General features: G+C 37.6%; 1 pseudogene; it reads right to left on the bottom strand.

The window, feature by feature from the left end:
* Positions 1-527: 527 nt before the first annotated feature.
* Positions 528-5,068, bottom strand: LOC127204938 (asparagine synthetase domain-containing protein 1-like; annotated as a pseudogene).
* Between the last annotated feature and the right edge of the window lie 1,526 nt (positions 5,069-6,594).

The following is a 6,594-nucleotide window of genomic DNA, read 5'->3' as shown; positions in this document are numbered from 1 at the left end:
CTTCACTACATTTGAAGCAAGCTCCACATGGAGGTTCGTCGATGTTCATCATCTTCTTTGGAGTAGAATGGGGGTCTTCTGTCATTTCCTTGGGCCTTTGTGAATTTCTCTCATTTGGAACAACCTTCTTTCCTGTCACTGTAGGTTCCAGATTGGATTCCCCTGAAGTTCTTTTTAAAAAAAATTTTTAATTTAAAGAATCCTCTAATCTCTGTTCTATGACCTCCATTCTAACATTTAATTTTTGTGTGTGTGTGTGTCTTCTTTCTTTTGATATCTCTTAAAAAGGATGTGTAAAATTGCAATCACTACTGAATATATAATCACTTCTATGCTGACAGTCAAAACAAAACTATATGGGATAGAAACGGCCTTTTCTATGTCTTTTTTTTTTCCATTTTTAAATATGGAAAATATACCCCCCCCCCTTTCCACAATAAAACAGCTGCTGTTTATTTTTAGGTAACTGTCACAAACTGTTGTTATATGGTGGATTCATATTATGATGTAATCTTGAGAGAAGTTTTCTAAGGTAGGATTTAGAGTCTTCCACAATTATCAGATGCTTTCTCATTAGTTTTTTCCAGTTTTGCAATTCTAGATCCAAACTGTACAGTCTGTTTTGGCAGAAAGACAGAGGCTGTGAGACCAAGTTCTATAGCTGCACGGCATAAAGTAGGCTTCTCACCCGTTCCACAAGGCAAAGTCACGTCCAGCTTTTCCCAAACTGGCAAGGAATTTAGGAAAGACACAACATTCTTATCCAGGAATGAAATCTTGCTTCCTTTCCATGATCATCAATCATGACCAAGGTTTCTACAAGAAATGCGACCCAGTTCCATTTGCATTTCTTCATTCCATCTTTGTAGACCAAGAGGCTGAAAGCAGACGCGATGATGGGAGTAACCAGCCAGTTGCTCGCCTGCACCAATCCCAGTGAGAATCGCCTTTGCACTGCTCTTGATAGATCTCACAGCATCGTGGGTCGCCAACCAACCGATTCCATTGGAAGCAAACCAGACAGTGCAGGCAACGCTGTCATCCAGAATGTGTAAATCGGCTGAATGCAATGACATAATCAAGCTCTTCTTAGTTTTTGTAGTTCTTCCAAGTTTGAGAAGGGTTGACAGACTGTAGTTTCTCTAGCCCTGCTTTTTCTGTGACTCAGTCTGGCACCTCAGCATTATCAGGACCCTGAGCTACAACAGTTCTCTGATAGGTAGTCTTCAGAAGGGAGGTTATGGGAGTTTTGCTGTTTTCTTTCTATTTTAGGAATAAGCGGCCTGGTCTTTGGTTTAGTCACAAAAGCCACATTCAGAAGACCAACTGGCTCATCTGAAGGAATATGACGATCAGTAAGGGCTGCGATCAGCGCCTCCAGAAAACAGGATCGCAACGTTTGCTTTCTTGCTACAAGTTTTCAAAACTCCCTTTGATGTCAGGTTTTCCTCCCTAGCTAAACATAAGACTTGTCCCTTGACTGAAGCATTGGGGACCTCAATGGTCTGCCGAATAACTTTTTATTGTATGCTCATCTGTAAGAAAGGCTTCAAGTGTCTGTCTTGTACCTGGGACGCTGGACCTCTTTCTAAGGTGAGTTCCAATAGATCCTGGGGTGGCTCCTTATTTAAAGGAACAATGGCCTCTGACAGGTAAGTTCGGCTTCATTTGTTACTACTGGTGCAAATGCTCGCAGTTCTGTTGCAGTCAGATCATCAGCACATTCTTCGGAAGCATTCTCCTTAGAAACGTATTTCCAAGTATATAATTTTTAAAATCACACATCTGGAAACAGCAGCAGAATTGAGATCGATTTGGCAATTCCACAGGCTGGGACTTCTTGCCTGTCATCTGCAGCTCCAGATATCTGGGCACCAATGTAAGAAAAGCAGAAACTCTTGCCCACAGTACTAAAATGCCAAAGCAAACTACGCTGTCAAAAAAAAAAAAAAAAAAAAAAAAAAAAAAAAAAAAAAGTCCTTACCAAACCCTAAGTAATGGCTAGAAGACTGATAATATGTAACAGACCAAGAACCGTGGACTTTAGGGAAGAGCCACAAAATATCAGACTCATTGCTACAGGCAGAAAGGCAACTGAATATAACCGGAGAGTCATTGTCTTCCTCTTCGACTTTTACTCCCTTTAAAAAAAAAACTTCTCCATTCCATAAGAACACACTGCCACTTTCATCTTCCACAGGCTGGGCAGTCTAAACACCCCTCAAATGAAGAACATGACCAAAAAATAAGCACTGATAGTCAACGTCAGAGTTTAGCAGCTGTTTGCTACTATTGGGAGGGAGGCGTTATCTAAGATTATACAGTAAATCCTCTTTTAAGTCTTTACTGACATACTCAACAGAGAAGCTCAGGGAATAGCAAATGCCACACACAGTTATGTGAAGTCTGGGTGACTGTGTCTGAAACTTCGGTCGTCTCTGAGTTTTCTACTGCATGGTGCTCTTTTCTTGATTTCGTCTAATGCATTTTTGCTTTCAGAAAACATTTTGTTCCATCTGCAAGAAAGACTATGTTGCTGTTCTGTTGCTGCCTGTATGCTTCCCGATACTTCTCCAAGTTAGAAAGTTCATCCACAATAATTTTTTGTTCTTTAATCTTGCCATGGCCCTCTGCTGTAATTCTCTGTCTCTATTGTGAACTCCTGCTCGCAGCAACTTCCTCCTTCTCTCCCCTCTGGTCCCTCCCTGAGACCCCCTGACTAGGAATAGAAGTCCCACCTGCTCTCTCCTCTGCCCAGTCGTTGGCTCATAAACTGCTTTATTAACCAATCAGAGATAATTGGGGAGCAATATTTGCACAACATTGATACAGGAAATCCTTCAGTGATGATGACAATGCCCACATCCAGACTTAGGACACAAGATCTTAGGATACAGACATCAGCATCTGAATCCACAGTGCACAAAAATCCACCATGGAGACCAGAAGAGGGTGGTAAACCCTCAGAAGCTGGATTTACAGGAATTTGTGAGGGGCAGATGTGAGTTCCTTTGGAACTCTTGCCCTCTGGAAGAGCAGTAAGCCCTCCGAACTGCTGAGCCAATGCTCTAAGCCCTAGTAATACCCTTTTTCAAATTTTTCTTCAGATGGGATCAGCTTTGTCCATTTACTGTGCTGCCAATGACATTTGATCACATGACTTAACTATTCAATGAAGGCAGTTATCAAAAAAAAAAAAAAAAAAAGAAGAAGAAGAAGAAGAAGAAGAAGAAGAAGAAGAAGAAGAAGAAGAAGAAGAAGAAGAAGAAGAAGTACTATTCGGAGAGAAAGAGTTTACCAGGTCCACATTTTCTAGTGTTTTCACTATGTTGTATTCTTTTGTATTACATAAATTTTTTAAATTTTTTTTTAGTTTATTCTTTTGCTTGTTTCTTCCAGAAGTCCCATGCTCTTCTGTTTGCAGAGACTGTTCAATGTGTCTAGTAGACAAAACATTGTTGTGGTTTGCTTTTTGTTTGTTAGTTTGTTTGTTTAGCCCCTTTCCCTTTCTTTTTTGCTTTTAGAAAATAGAAACAATTTATCAACCCAGGCATATTATTATTCAACAGAAATCTTAGAGTGAGTTCGTTAAGTCATGAAATGTATCTTTGTAATCACATTGAAAGTACAGATTAGTTGTGGAGAAATTGGCCTCTTGGCACTATGCCAAATTCTTGCATCTAATAATACACTGTATTGTTTTTCTATGCTTATAAAAAATGTTCTTTCAATAGAATTTTAAGTTTTTGATTGTAAAAGCCATTTTGATTCTCTGTAAGAATAATTTCTACACAATTTATGCCTTGTTACTTTATTTTATTTTATTTTTAAATTAATTTATTTAGATTACATCTCAATTGTTATCCCCTTGCTTCTCTCCTTCCGTTCCTCCCTCCCTCTTTCACCCTATTCCAGTACTCTATTTCTGTGATGAAGGGGACCTCCTCCCCCACCATATGGTCACAGCCTATCAAGTTTCATCTTGGTAGCCTGCCTATTCTTTCTCTGAGTGCCACCAGGTCTCCCCACCAAGCGGAAGTGGTCAAATATGGGGCGTCAGAGTTCCTGTCAGAGCCAGTCCATTCTGTCCACACAAGTGTGGAGAATGTCCTGTCCATTGGCTATGTCTGAGTAGGGGTTCAATGTTTACTGCATGTATTGTCCTAGGTTGGTGCAGTAGTTTGAGTAGGCCTTGTTACTTTTGAAGTTATGTATTTTTCTTATTGTCTAGAAATTGGGTGGTGATTTTCAATGATATGAAAATAAGCCACTTGGTTAACTGTTTAATAGGGATGCTCAATACACATTCCTGACAAATTAGGGCAGAATTAAGGCCATACTGTTAAGTTCCTATGCATCTGTGGCCGCTATAGCCCTTTGAGATAGTGTACATTTTAACAGTTTCTATTATCTTCATTGGACCTTATAAATGTTTCACTTTGAGGTCTATCTTCCCTTATATTAAATTTGCATTAGTGTTTTTTTAATTCCCTATGCTTCTGATATGTTTTTAATATTTCATTTGTGTTTTCTGTTTCTTGTTTTGATACTGTCTTACTGCAAATGAAGCACTGCAGCTTTTAAAATAAATATACAAATTTCAGTCTTGCCATTATTTTTCTTCATTTGTTTTTAATTTACTTATTTTTCAATTCCACACTTATGGCTGTTACCACATTTTTTACTTTCATGTGTGTGTATAACTCTCTGCATTTTCCATAACCTTCAGGGAATTCTAGTTATTGCTCATTGCTACAATGAAGGTGGTGACATATTTTTGAAGCCACTCTTTCCAGTAAAGTGTGAAGAAGAGACTATTATTTAATTACAAGATTTGACTTGCTCATTTTCAGGTGATCATTTTCTCATTAGTTAGAGGCTCTTTATTATCCCTCTCAAATACTTTAAATATATTCTCAAGAATAGCTTAAATAACTTGGTACCAATGATCACCATCCTCTTTGTCCTCTGAAGAGCTGTTTAAGGAATTTCTGTATAGGAGAACTACTTTTGGTATGTTGACTCTACAAGCCTTCTGGGAATTGAATTCCTTTTTAATAACCGTCATTGCTGAGGCTTCTATTGTCAACCCACTAGTTGAGAGCATATATTGCAAATGGCAGACTCCTGTGACTGTTAATGCTCACCTAACAAACTCCTAGTCCTTCTCTGCCTGGAATGTTCTGGTAGCTCCAATATATAGGCAGTAGCTATGGTCTACTTGATTTAGGTCTTACCCAATAAATATCAGAGAATATTCATGATGGAAAACAATGCTACCTATGTCAGTCTATTTTTCAAGTTACTTCTTGATTAATTTTACTTTTCCTTTTACTAAAAATGGGTTTTCTCATATAATATATCCTAAATATAGTTTTCCTTTACTTCTCCCAGTTCCTTTCCACCTTTCTCCCAATATAGATGCAAAACAAACAGAAAGAGAGAGTCCAAGAGTAGGCACAAGATTTGGAAACCCACTTGTTCACACTCAGGAATCTCATAAAAACACTAAAGTGGAAGCCATAATATATATATATATATATATATATATATATATATATATATATATATATATATATATATATATATATATATATATATATAGGCTGCCAGGATATTATAGTTTCCTGATTTATTAGCAGGTACTGCTCTTATTTTATTAACTTTCGGTTGGCAAGGACAGGTCCTACCATCAGCCTCCAGTGGCTTCACTTAGTCCCAAGGACAAGGAAGGCCAATGCATGGGAAGGATCGCACCTAGCTAGGGCTCTGAGAGATGCTGGGGCTCAGCTCCAAGACTACAGACCTGGGTGTTGTCCTTGTGGAACAGTGGCTTGTAGGAGGCACAGCATGCTGACAGGAAAAAGCAAAGGGGAAAAGAAATCTGTAACTGGTTTTCAACCCTTCATATAACAAACCAATCAATGGAAGAGGAAAAGAGAAGAAATGGGAGAAGACAGAGGAGCAGGAAGAGAAGGAAAGGGAGGGAGAGAAGTAGGAGATACACAGCTTCTACCACTAAAGGATATGGGTGAGAGAGCTCTGCCATTCCCCTTTAACAAATATCATCATCTAAATCTGGAGGATATTATTTTCTTTTATCTATGGCAACTACATTTACTCAATATACCACATTTAATATTATTTTTCCTCTAGTATGATTTTACTTAGAACAGATGTAAATATAAAATAATTTTAATTTTCAATATTAGTGTATGAGATGTTAATCTCATTTTTTTTTCAATTATCTTTGGAAATATTTTAAGAGCCAAATTTGGTACATGTGAATGTACCATTAAATTACTTTGAGATTTTAAATACATTTTATACTTCAAAGAAATATTAAAATGAGTAAATTATTTGTAATGTATTTTTATTCATGGGATTTTTGACAGTCAGTGGAACACTTGATTAAAAGTTTGCTTATGTTCTCAAATAGAAATAATCTAAGCTTCCTGCATAATTATATAAAACTCAGACTCCTGTTTCAGAGAATGCCCTGGAACAGCAATTTCTCAGTAATTTGCCATTAATAGATAAATCGTTTCCATTTATGGAAAGTTTGAATGTTTTAACCTATGGAGGATAATATCC

This window comes from Acomys russatus, chromosome 21, assembly GCF_903995435.1.
Source record: "Acomys russatus chromosome 21, mAcoRus1.1, whole genome shotgun sequence".
NCBI classification, from domain to species: domain Eukaryota; kingdom Metazoa; phylum Chordata; class Mammalia; order Rodentia; family Muridae; genus Acomys; species Acomys russatus.
The sequence above is the reverse complement of the archived record's forward strand: the minus strand, read 5'-3'. Positions and strand labels throughout refer to the sequence as shown.